The sequence below is a fragment of the Notechis scutatus genome, chromosome 2 (genome assembly GCF_049901735.1).
Source record: "Notechis scutatus isolate UNSWTSFEM ecotype Mainland chromosome 2, rNotScu1.2, whole genome shotgun sequence".
Taxonomy (NCBI): domain Eukaryota; kingdom Metazoa; phylum Chordata; class Lepidosauria; order Squamata; family Elapidae; genus Notechis; species Notechis scutatus.
In genome coordinates, this window is record NC_142010.1 from 257,076,715 (window position 1) to 257,090,135 (window position 13,421).

General features: G+C 42.0%; 1 protein-coding gene across 10 annotated transcripts in view; it reads left to right on the forward strand.

The window, feature by feature from the left end:
* Window positions 1-13,421, forward strand: part of DYM (dymeclin) — a 250,890-nt gene that overhangs the window by 146,292 nt on the left and 91,177 nt on the right. The gene's annotated exons all lie outside the window — the stretch shown is intronic.

A 13,421-nucleotide genomic window follows, 5' to 3' on the forward strand; every position in this document is an offset into this window, starting at 1 on the left:
ATCCAAGAAGCTTCTTCAGCTCTTCCATCACCCACCATCCAGTCAGAGCTGAAGATGCATCTTGGATGAGAAATGAAACGTCTTCGAAGAAAAACCAAAGAAAAAGTCCAGTTGCCTCTTGAAAAGGCAAATTTGGGATGGAGGACTAATTATTATTTAAGAAGTCTGTATTTTCATTCCCCAGAAATGTTCTATTTTGTTTATACCCACTTTTATCATTTTTATAAATAACTCAGGGTGGTGAACATACCTAATTCTCCTCCCTCCTCCAGTTTTTGTTTTTTTACCACAACAACCCTGTGAGATGATTGGGATGAGAGGAACTTGCCCAGGGTCACCCAGCTGTCTTTTATAGGCAAGGCAGGGTTAGAACTCACGATCTCCCAGTTTCTAGCCTGGTGCCTTAAACACTAGACCGAACTGCAACCCTACAATCTATTCAGAAAGCATCACTGCTAATAATAACAGTTTTCTTTATTTTCCTTCCCCAAAGCAGCCTTGTCATATATTTCTTCACTCCTATCGATTGGCACCTGCAGGGGAAAGGAAACCCACAATATAGTGCCTTCTATTTCTACATGGCTCACTATGATTAAACATTTCCCTACACAGATGTGTGTGAGAAGAACCTCCACTGTTGGCCCCCTTCCTTTCACCAGCCACACGGAGGCCGTTGTAGAGGACCCCGATTTGTTTGAACCATTAAAAAAAAAAGAACTTTGGTGATAAGAATGCCAAGTAAGCAAAGAGTAAAATTCAGCTTGAGATAGGGTTAGTAGGAGCCCTGCATGTGTATAACAACAAAAGTAGACTAGCGTAGGGAAACGAAACAGGAGGCCTGACTGTATTTTTGTCCCTTCCACGAAACTAGTGCCTGGTGCCAAAAAGATTGGGGACCGCATCTGTAGAGTACTTGTTTCTTCTTTCAAGAGATGAAGTCAAAAGGAACATGAAAACATATTAAACAAATCTCACGGCAGTGGGGGAGGTTTTGGTCTTGCTCTTATGGAATTGTTCTACTAGTCAGATCCAAAGATGTGGTTCAGATTTGGTCAATATCCAATAGTATGTTTTAGCAAGGTACGCTGAGAAACAATTGAATGAGTACCAAATAGGTGCAAATGGGAGAGACTGTACATGTTTAATTGATTATTTCCCCAAATTAAGATAAGAAAATATTTTTTTAAAAAAATTAATAGTATTATCAAGTCACTTTTCAAATTTGTGGAAAAGCTTGAGGTTATACATGCTAAAAGTCCCCCACAAAGAACACAGCGCAGTACAGTTTCTCCAAATAAAATAGTGTGTTTAAATTCATGCTACACTCACTTTGCACATTCTTTAGTGTTTTATGATTGGTGCCAAGAATTTTGGGAGAGCAAGGGGGGGAAAATCGCATGACAAAATTTGACCAGAACATGGAGATTATCCATAATGGGAATAGTAGTATTTTGACTATGCAAGCATGTAAGGCAGAGAGACCACACAGTAAACATAAATAAAACCAGCTTGATTGTCAAGGGAAGAAGAAAAAGAAAACATGGCATGCAATTTAAAATAGTTTCCTTTGCTCAAGAACAAACAATAGTTGTCTATAAAGAAAGATTATTATTTTTTTAAAAAAAGTCTTTATGTAATGGTAAGTGAGGTTATCAAACTGTTCAGATTAAAACCGGGAATAACAAAAGTCTGTAGGAATGAAATGTTTGATTGAATTTAATCTAAATTCAGGGTGAGTCAGGAAACCCTGCTGAAACAGGAATGAAAATTATTTTCTAACATAACTCCATATCACCGTTACTATAATTGGTACAATCAAAATGTGTTGGATTTTGGCTCCCAGAATTCCCTGCTGGCACGGAAGGAGGAGACCATGGAAATACCAGATTTGAGAATCTGGTTAAAGTAGCCCTGCTGCTAACGTGTGAAGCTGTACTTGGTCAACCTTGGATGATCTCAAAAGGCTGAAGAATTAGGATGATGGACTGGACCAGGAAGTCAAAATAGCATTTTGGAAATAAGCAATGGCAACTCACTTCTACATTCTTGCCAAAGAAAACTAGGTGAACACATCCACGCCGTCAGTAGGAATCAAGCCCATTTGTGTGTGTGTGGGGGGGTGTGAGGCAAGATTTTAGTCTGTTTTAGTTGCTAAGAGGAAGAATCAGAAATGTCGATGAGGATTCTCAATCATCCAAGTAGAATTGTCTGAAGGTTGTCTGAAGATTGAATCATTGCAACCGGGTTAATTTTTGTTAGTTTGAGAGACATTTCGCTGCCCATTCAGGCAGATTCCTCAGTCAAAGCAAAGCAATTCAGCAGAGCGTTGTTGGTATATATATATCCCAGAGGTTCTCAAACTTCAACTCCCAGAATTCTCCAGCCAGCAAAGCAAAGCTGGCTGGAAAATTATGGGAATTGAAGTCCGCAAGTCTTAAAGTGGGCCAAGTTTGGGGACCCCTGGGATATACCAACTCCTACCACCATCCACCTCAGAGGGTTTCCTCCCCAAAGTGCCTTGCAAAATGTCGTGGAACGTTTTGAACTAAAAAAAAATGATTCATCCTCCAGACAGCCTTCAGGAGAATTGAAAATATTTGCATTTCTAGTAACATCAAGGAAACAGAGCAGGACAGATATGAAACATTGCATGAGAAGTCAGCTCCTGCATTTCAAGCACCTGAGTGTATCGGTAGCAAAATAATAAAAATGGTATGCATTACTGCCATTTTAGACATTAAAACTCTGGGTAGAAGTACAAAAGTATTTTGGCAGTTCGTATTTCCAAACCCACATTTCCTGTGACAGAACACTAATGGAAGGAGCCTCTTGGCAAACAGGGGACAGAACTGAGAAATCTGTAACTTCCTCCACATCCATCAGTCATGCTGTTTGGGCTATTAAAAAAGGGTTTTGAGTCATTATCAGCAGAGGTGAAAAAACCCACAGCTCTTCCTGAGAGTATCATTTCCCCTTTGCTATCTGCTTCATTAGTGGAGCCACTAGAGTAGCATTTTTCATCCTTGGCAATTTTAAGATGTGTGGACTTCAATTCCCAGAATTCCCCGGGCAGCCATGCTGTTGTGCAGCCTCCAGACGTCACGCCAGAGGACAGGGCAGTTTTTGCAGACCCTCCAAATATTTGCACAAATACAGGACAGGCTAGTTGTGGGCTGCAAATTTTTTAACAACCGGTTCTCTGGCTGGGTAGGCGTGGTCAGGCCACTCATCACACTCAGCCCGGCCTCCAAGCCCCTCGCCTCAAAAGAAGAGGAAGGTGTCAGGGCTCTGGCAGTTATCCCCATTTAAATCACGAGTCTCGAGCCAAACTTCCAAAACTTAAAAAGGATTTATTGGGAGTTAACATGCCAGCACTGCCTGGGTGTAGCCGACTCTGAGGCACATCATTCATTGTCATCCTGGTTTTTCCCCAATCCCCTGGGTGTATCATAATTCATATTCTCCAATGGGACATGTCCATAGCTAAGAGTCATCAATCATGCTCTCCAGTTAGAATTTTGCGCGGCAGAAACTTCGATAACCTAGTTACTATCTTTGAAAACATTTATGGAATGCAAGCTGCTGCATTGCTCCCCCCCCCCTCTTTCTGTTAGCAACTCTAAAAAGACCACAGAAATATTTTATGAGTTGACATTAGGATTCAACCGGTTGGGGCTAATCCCACCACTGGCTGGTCCCACCCCCGCCTGTTTTGGGTCCGTTTTTCAGGTCATTTTTCAGGCCATTTTCTGGGCTGTTTTTGGTCCAGAAATGGCCTGAAAACAGGCAAATGCCTAAAATGGCCTGAAAACAGGCCAAACAACAGCCTGAAAACAGCCCCAAAATGGCCTGGTTTTGAGTCCGTTTTCAGGCAGTTTTTCAGGCTGATTTGGGCCTGGAAACTGCCCGGAAAGCGACCTGAAAATGGCCAAAAAAGCAGGCCAAAAAATGGGCAGGGGCGGGGCCATCCAGTGGTACGATTTGCCGGTTCACCAAACTGCACCTAATCTTAACTAAATCAGTTCGCTAGAACTGGTGCAAACCGGCAGCCCCTCACCTTTGGGGCAGGCCTAGGCTTGGCTTGGCTGGCAAGTGCCACTGTTCAGCGTGGCCTAGGTAGGAAGTGGGGTAGGAGATGGAGAATTGTTTTCTTGGGGTGACACACCAAGAAAGTCAAGTCAGACATTTTCCAAATTTTTAACACACCAAGCCTTAAAGGTTCAACGTCACTGGGTTATGCGCAAGTTAAAACAGAAGCACATGAATTGAGCATAAATCAATTTGAGCTTCTCCCTCATCATTGTATGCCACATTTATTACAGTGCGTTGGGTCCAGATTTAGACAAGTTTAAAGCAGACCTAATTCAATTCCAATTTAGGACTATTTTAATTATTGCTATGGACCAGGACAGTAATTAAAATGCTTTTTGGTAGGTAAGATTTAATTACACTAACCTTGAATATTAAAATACTGTAGTTCTGTCCAAGATTTTATCAGGGAAACATTATTAATACAGATAAAAAGCAGGGCCTCTGTTACGTTGGGGCTTCCTAATTATGAAAAAAGTCGGATCCAAACAAAATATTTGCAGCCGCTCTTGTGCATCCCAAACCCCTTTATTGCACACATTTATAAAAACAGATCTTTGAATTAACTTTTCTCAGGGGGGGGGGAGGGGGGGCTGTCTTCATATTCTGCTGAAATATTTGCTTTCATAGCATCCTGCAGGCATTACCAGAAAAGAGCAACCCCATCAAATTACTTTAATAATGTAGCTTCCTAATACGCAGCAGATTCATTCTGTCAAAATTTCTCTGAGTGATTCAGACAAAATTGTGCCAGAGGCAAGGTATGAGATTACATTTTTTAAAAAAACACTGTATATTCGTTGCTTCATTTCTGCTAAAAGGATTTTTTTAAAAATCCAAATGTGCCTGGAGTATAATGGTTCAGCCACCTCTCTGCTTCCAGTGTTCCCAATTCTAAGCCTTTTGTTTCGTTAAGATGTAATAAGTCTGGGCTAGCATTCCCTTTTGGGCACCAAATTAAAAGCCCTCCTGCACTGGAGGTTTTGGATAAGTAACAGAAGGAGAAAGAAGCCAAGAGATGCCCAACTACAGCAGGATGTCCCAAAGGAACAGTAAGGAGAAGCTGAGGGGAATTAGTCTTGTTGCAATTGTCTACGGAGATTCTCAGTCATCCAGGTTATGGTTATCCCAAAAGTGTTTTTCAAAAGGCAACTGGACTTTTTTTTTTCTTTAAGATTTTTTTTTGCATCTTCTTGTCTTCAAGAAAAAAAACAAAGGAAGCCCAAACTCTTCAGAACTGAAGAAGAACTGAAGAAGCTTCTTGGATGAGGACCGAAAAACAAAGAAAGTCCCGTTGCCTTTTGAAAAGCACGTTTCGGACAACTATCACCTGGTTGAATGAGAATCTCCATAGATAATTACAGCAGGACTAATTCCACTCAGCTTCTCTTTCCTGATAGACCTGTTTGGGCTGATTTTTCCAGTGCTTTAGGTCAGGATTTTGCCAGGGCTGCAGTGGGAAGGCCAGTCCCTATAATTAAGAGGCCATGCAGAGTTTGTGTGTGCACTTCAAGGCAATTTTGTCCTGGCATAAAGATACTATCAATACAATCTGTTACGCGAAAGGACAGGGCTTGCTCTGCAGCAGCTGTTCCTTCTGTTCCATTGTACAGGCGCAGGTGCTTAAGAAAGAAGGAACATTATATTTATGTGATTCTCCTCATTTTTTAAAGCAATGTTAGGCCATTGTTACCGTCCATTCATATCTGTAGGTGAGGCTAATGATTATAAGAATAACGTACTAAATGTATAAGCCATCCGAATCTTAGTGAGTCTAGAGTTATAGTTCCCAAGCTGGTTGTCCTCCAAATATTTATTATATACCTGTATAAAAGTAGTTCTCAACTTACAACAGTTCATGTAGTGACCATGCGAAGTTACAACGGCGCTGAAAAAAGTGACTTATATAACCATTTTTCACACTTAAGACCTTCTGAGCATCATGTGATCAAAATTTGAATGTTTGGTAACTGATTCTTATTTATGACGGTTGCAGTTGTCTTGGGCTCGTGTGATACCCTTTTGTGACCTTCTGACAAACAAAAGCCAATGGAGAAGCCAGATTCACTTAACAACCGTGTTACAAATGTAACAACTGCAGTGATTCACTTAACAACTGTGGCAAAAAAAAAGATCATAAAATGGGGCAAAATTCACTTAACAAATGTCTCACTTAGAAACAATTAATTTTGGGCTCCGTTGGGGTCATAAGTTGAGGACTACTTGTATTAAATGTATATGCTGCCCATCTCACCCAGGGGCAACTTCAGGTGGCTTGTAATCATAAAAAACAAGATAAAACATTAAAACAATAAATATAGTTAGTCCTCAACTTACCACAGTTTATATGTTATAGTTCAGGGGTCGCCAATCTTTTGGACCTCAGGGACCACCAAACTCATAATTTTAGATCCCAGGGACCACTAATCAGCTCTGTGGGCGTGGCCTAATTTGTGGGTGTGGCTTGGTCATGTGACTGACTGGGGCATGGCTTGTATGTAAATATTATAAATATTTATATAAATATTGAATTTTTATAAAAAAGAGCAACTTTTACCCAAAATCAGGCAGGCAGATTGAGTTGCTCACAGAATCACAGATTCATTCAGAGATCTATCTATCTGCCATTGGCTAGCTCAGTCTGTCACATAAAATTTGCTTGCAAGCAAACTCACAAAATTAACTCACAACACACCATGTATGTAAATATTGATATATTTTTTTTAAAAAAGAGCAACTTCTACTCAAAATCAAACAAAGCAGGCAGATTGAGTTGCTCGAATCACAGATTCATTCAGAGATCTGTCTATCTGCCATCGGCTAGCTCAGTCTCTCAAATTTGCTTGCCGTGAGTCTACACTGAATTTGCTTGCAAGCAAACCTTTAGTCCTAAGGGAGTTTCGGCTGTGCTTAAAAGCAGAGCCGAAGATCTAAAGACTAGCTAGGAAGCAAGAAATCCAACCATTTTCTGCTTCCTAGCTAATCTAAATCTCCCAGCACAGCAGAACAGATGATGGTCTGAGAAAGGAAATATAGAAATTTAGCAGGCAAGTTTGCCGGGTAAGGAGTGAGTGGGTGGGGAGGGTTCCCACGGGCCATGTGGGCTGAGCAGCCTTGTGTTTCTGCGCAGCCTGGATTAATTGCTTTGAAGGGGTGTTCTGGGGGTGAGATTTCTCTGCGGCCAGCAAAATTTTCTCACGGCCCACCAGTTGGCGACCGCTGTTATAGTTACTATTCAAAGTTACAATAGCACTTAAAAAGTGACTTATGGCATTTCTCACACTTATGACCATTGCAGCATCCCCATGGTCATGTGACCAAAATTCAGACACTTGGCAATTGGTTCATATTTATGACAGTTGCTCTGTCCCGGGATCACATGATCCCCTTTTGCAGAAGCCAGATTCACTTAACTGTGTTACTAGCTTAACAACTGCAGTGATTCACTTAATAAATGTGGCAAGAAAATTCGTAAAATGGGGCAAAACTCACTTAATAAATTTCTTAATTAGCAGTATAAAATTTGGGGCTCAATTGTGGTTGCAACTTGAGGACTACCTGCATTAACACTAAAATTGTTTCTAAATTGTTGTAGTGACAGGATGGAAAGGAAGGGAGCAAGATGCACAGAGGGAAGAGGTGGGGTCTTATCTCAGTCTATTAATCACCTCCAGAATGACACGCCCCCTTTGGGGTCCCAGGCCACTTGGCAAAGCCAAGTCTTTAGGCCCTGGGTGGGTGTGGATGTCACCTGGGGATGAGCTACAGCAGGGGTGTCAAACTTGCATCGTCACGTTGTCATCAAGTGACGTATCGTGATTTTTTTCCCCCTTTGCCAAACCGGGGCCGGGCATGGCCAGTGCGTGACGCATCTGGCCCTCGGGCCACGAGTTTCACGCCCTTGAGCTACAGCAGGTATGTTAGAACTACAATTCCCAGAATCCCTTGCTTTTGATCATGCTAGGTGGGAATTCTGAGCATCATAATTCAAATATATCTGGATGGCAGTAAGTTGAGAGAGGCTGAACTATACATTTAAATTCCAGAGGAAAGTCAAACTGACTTGCTGTTTTTCCAAGAACCCTGTAATTATAAGCTTGCAGATTTATTCTGTAATAAACCTCTGTGCAAGTAAGTACTGTAGGTTCTACTCCATGGAAGCTCCTTCTAATTAAAATAGTTTTAAATGTTTATTTTCTGTCTTCCAAAACAGCCATACAAGCCCTAGTTTCTTTTGCTACTTGTGCAGTGGCACCTTAGTGTTTTTTTTGAAAGTGGTATCTGGAATACTACTCTTAAATGCACTGTATAAATCTATGAGCCTTATCTTTACAATTTAGCTAAATCCTATATCTCAAAATATATTATATTGATAGGATATTTAAAATGGTGGGATCCCAGCCATGAATGTTTCTGTTGTGGTTCACTGGAAGTCGGTGCAAACGGCAGAGGTATCGGACAGTGAGGGCAAAAGGGAACCAGGCAGAGAGTCTAGCGAGGACTTGGACGAGGGTCCTGCATCCGATGCAGGGATGGGGCCAGGACCATCTGGGAGTGGGGTGCTGCCTTCGGAGTCTGGCAGCAGCAAGGCAGAGGAGCCAGGGGAGCCTGTTCCCAGTGCACAGAGCTGCTGGAAGGCGAAAGCAGCTGAAGCAGAAGAGGCTACTTGGGAGTAAGGCTGGGAGCTGATTGCCCCTCCCATAAGGGATAAAAGTCAGTCCTCAATGACGAAGAGCTTTGCAGGAAGCAAAGCAGTTCAGTAATCTCCGAGACCTCCATGAAGCTCTGTACTCTGGTCGGTTTTTTTCTGGGTTTTGGGGTTGGTTTATGTTAACCTTAATTGGACTTCTGTTTCTTGGCAGCATTCGACAGCACTGAAAAGCATGCTCTCATCTGGAGGAACTGTGCCTAATGAGTTGTGGCTGGGAATGCAAGTAATTCCCAGCGTCACATTTAAAAAAGGTTTTACCTTTAAATTCAGTTTGTGTTTTATTGAGTTTGACGAAGCCTGGGTCAGAACAGTCTCTAATCTGCTTCAGTTGGTTTAGCTACTTTCTTTTTCATTCTTGAGATAAAGTAGAATATCAGAAAATGGGTTTCATTAGTTAGAGAAAAGATTCTGAAACAACATTAGAAGTCAGGTATTCAGGCAGGGATGGGCTTTATCTGACTCCTCAGATGTTGTAATGCAGTGTTTTCTCATCATTGATTATGCTGGATAAGGAAGGTAGAATTAAACACCTGGAGGTCCACCCATCTAATAGATACCCTTCCTCATTAAGGCTAAGCTTTCAGGTAACTTTTAAAGGAGAGTTTATGGCTCCTAGCCTAACTCCAGAGCTCTCAAAAAGATGTCAGATCAAATCAAATCAAACAAAGTTTATTAATTAAAGCCAAAGAGACCAGAACAAATAAAACACTCAAGGTGTATCCAGTTAAATTTTTTAGTCTTAAAATAATAAATAACTGATAAAATCTATATTAAAATTTGGCATCCAGTTACACATGGCCTAACTATAGTATAATCAACTGTGAGGCCCATAGTAATTAAATACTAAAATGCAAAAGAATAGTTACTCAAAAGGGTTTGTTACATTAGTTGTGTAAAATAGCTATGGTGGATTAATCACGCGTTTCCAACGAATCCCTGGTGCTGCTGGCCAGAATCTAGCCCACCTGCACTGTAATCATAGTCTGTTTGTCCCTTTTTAAGATGTTGGAGATCCATTTGTCTGAAGTGGTGTAGGGTTTCCTGACTAAGCGGGGGTTGGACTGGAACAGGGGCCGCCAGCCTTTTGGACCTCAGGGACCACTAAACTCATACTTTTAAATCCCATGGACCACTAATATGAATTTTGACTGATGGTGGCTTCCTGACGTTGGTGGGAGAGAAAGAGATTGAGAGAGAGATCCGATCTAACCTCAGAGGCCTGGTGGTGATGTTCTCTCTCTCTCTCTCTCTCTCTCTCTCTCTCCCTCCCTCCCTCCCTCCCTCCCTTCTTCTCTCTCTTTGTCTCTCCCACCCACCTACCCACCCACCCACAGAGAGAGGTCCTCCCACTCCCCACCTCTCCAAGGCAGCCACATTCCTTCACTAACCTGCCCCACCCTCAGAGAGAGAGAGAGGAGGAGGAGGAGAGAGAGAGAGAGAGAGAGAGAGAGAGAGTATCCTGGGATCCCAAATAAAGAATAATTGGTCGGTAAGAAAACTGGGTGGGGATTTTCCTGCAGACTTTTTTGAGACTTTCCCAGGGTCTCTGTCTGCAGAGACCCTGGGAAAATCCCCCAAAAAGTCTGCTGGAAAATTCCCCATCCCGTTTTCCTACCAATCGATCGTTCTTTATTTGGGATCGCAGGATAATGTCTCCAGCTCTGTTCTCGGGGTGGGGGCGAGGAGAGACTTTTGGCTTCATGCAAGGAAAGCAGCAGAAGCAGCAGAAGTCTTTCTTTCTCTCCCCCAAACTCCACCAGAAATGAGTCTTTACTGACACAGCTTCTTGGAGCAGGATGCCTTGTAGGGTCCCAAAGACTCATTTCTGGCGGAGTTTGGGGGAGACAAAGAAAAACTTCTGCTGCTTTCCTTGCATGCAGCCAAAACCAGAAGAAGAAAGAAGCGGAAAGAAGCAGCCGGTGGCCAGGCGAGGTGTGTGAGGCGAGTGGGGCAAGTTCCCCCACTCCGCCTTTTCCCCCCTTCCCTCACTACCTCGTGTTGTTCGCAATGCAACCAACGCAAGCCTTATGTTCCCGCGCAGCCTGGATTAATTGCTTTGGGGGTGACATTTCTCTGTGGACCACCAAAATTTTCTCCCGGACCACCAAAATTTTCTCCCGGACCACCAAAATTTTCTCCTGGACCACTGGTTGGTGACCACTGGACTAGAAGATTTCCAAGATCCCTTCCAACTCTATTATTCTATTCTATTCTACATTCTACATTCTACATTCTATATTCTATATTCTATATTCTATATTCTATTCTATTCTATTCTATTCTATTCTATTCTATTCTATTCTATTCTATTCTATTCTATTCTATTCTATTCTATTCTATTCTATGTAAACAGCCATTGGAGATAAGCAGTGTTGGAATGGCCAGGATACCTATTAATTATTGGGAAGATAGGGTTGTTTTTTTAATACCTCTATAGAAAGAGCATCGAAAGAGTCAAAAAGGTGCCGTGGATTTTGGAAGAAATCCCTCCTGCCAAGATGGCGATGATGACGGCTGCCTCGGTGAAATGCTCTCTAATGGTTTCTTTATTCCTTATTATTATCTGCAATTCACTACGGATTTCATACTCACGAGACCATCTGCTAAGAATTAGACAATGTTTCCTTAAGGAGCAGCTTTCTGATTCCCCACCCCACCTGTCTTTGCAAACACGGAGGAGATTCTAACCAATTCCCCGGTGCTATGGATTACAACAAAGAAAGCAAAGAAGCGACCACGCCGGAAGAGGAGACGAGGTAAATGAGCAGGAATTTTAAACAGACTAAGGAATAGGGGGAAAAAAACTCTTCTCCCTTCAATCTTTCTGACTAATTTATGCTCACTGGCAAACAAGATGGATGAAATTCATCTCTTAAATAGATGGAATTCTGATTTTCATAATTCAGCTGTTCTTTGTTTTACTGAAACCTGGATTAACCCACATAGGGACAACACCATATACATCCCAGGATTTCAGACATTTAGATCAGACAGAATTGAAGAGACATCAGGTAAAACAAAGGGTGAAGGATTTTGTGTATATAACAACAACAGCTGGTCTCAGGATATAACTATAATATATAAGTTTTGTGATGAAAACTTAGAGTCTTTACACATCAACTGCAAGCCATTTTACTCTCCACGTGAGTTCTCCTCATTTCTCCTAATAGCTGTGTATGTTCCTCCACAAGCCTGTGTAAACAAAGCATTATGAACTCTTGCTGATCAAATTATGGAGGCTGAAGCCAAACACCCAGGTTCCCTTCCCATCATTTTAGGAGATTTTAATCAAGCAAATTTAAGAAAAGAGCTCCCAAAATATTTCCAGCATGTAAATTGTCCCACCAGAGGCAAAAATACTTTAGACCACTGCTACACAACAGTAAAAGATGCTTATAGGTCTTTACCACGAGCAGCTGTGGTACACTCTGACCATTGCATGATTCACCTTGTACCTGCCTACAGACAAAGACTTAAAACCATTAAACCAAGAATTAAATCAGTGAGGACTTGGTCGGATGAGGCAAAGCTGAAACTCCAGGCCTGCCTTGATTGCACTGATTGGAACGTTTTTGAAGATGCCTCTGCAGACCTAGATGAGCTCACAGATACTGAAACATCATATATTAGCTTCTTCAAAGACTTATGTGTACCAACAAGGAACCTGCAAATATATAGTAACAATAAACCTTGGTTCACAGCTAAACTTAAGCAGCTACATCATTCCAAAGAGGAAGCCTACAGAAAAGGTGACAGAATGCTATACAACCAGGCCCAGAAACAGAGCAGCAAAAAGAAGCTACTCTGAAAAGTTAAACAATCAATTCTCAACAAATGAACCGGCAAACATGTGGAAAACTCTTAAAAACATCACTGGCTTCAGCAAACCTCTATCCCAGGCAGAAGGAAACTAGCAGATGACCTGAATGTGTTTTACTGCAGGTTTGAAAAGAAACTACAGCCACCTATCTCCACAACCAGGGCCAGACAAGATAACTCCTTCTTGCTTAAAAGTCTGTGCTGACCAATTGGCCCCCATCTTCACCCGAATCTTCAATAGATCACTAGAGATGTGCTATGTTCCTTCCTGCTTCAAATGTTCTACCATCGTCCCAGTGCCAAAGAAGCCCTCCATCAAGGAACTGAATGACTACAGACCAGTTGCTCTAACATCTGTAGTTATGAAAATCTTTGAAAGACTTGTGCTGTCCCACCTAAAACCCATCACAGATCCGCTGTTAGATCCCATGCAGTTTGCATACCGAGCAAATAGATCGACAGATGAAGCTGTTAACATGGCTCTGCATTACATCCTACAACACCTTGAATCTCCAAATACCTACGCAAGGGTCCTCTTTGTAGACTTCAGTTCATCATTCAATACCATCATTCCAGACACTCTTCTAAGTAAATTAAATCAACTAGCGGTACCTGAACACACTTGTAAGTGGACAGGAAGCAGCAGGTGAAGCTAGGCGGAATCACACCCAATACCTGTACAATCAGCACAGGGGGCCCCCCCAAGGCTGTGTGCTATCTCCACTTCTCCCTATATATCAATGACTGCATCTCAAATGATCAATCTGTTAAAATACTGAAGTTTGCTGATGACACAACAGTG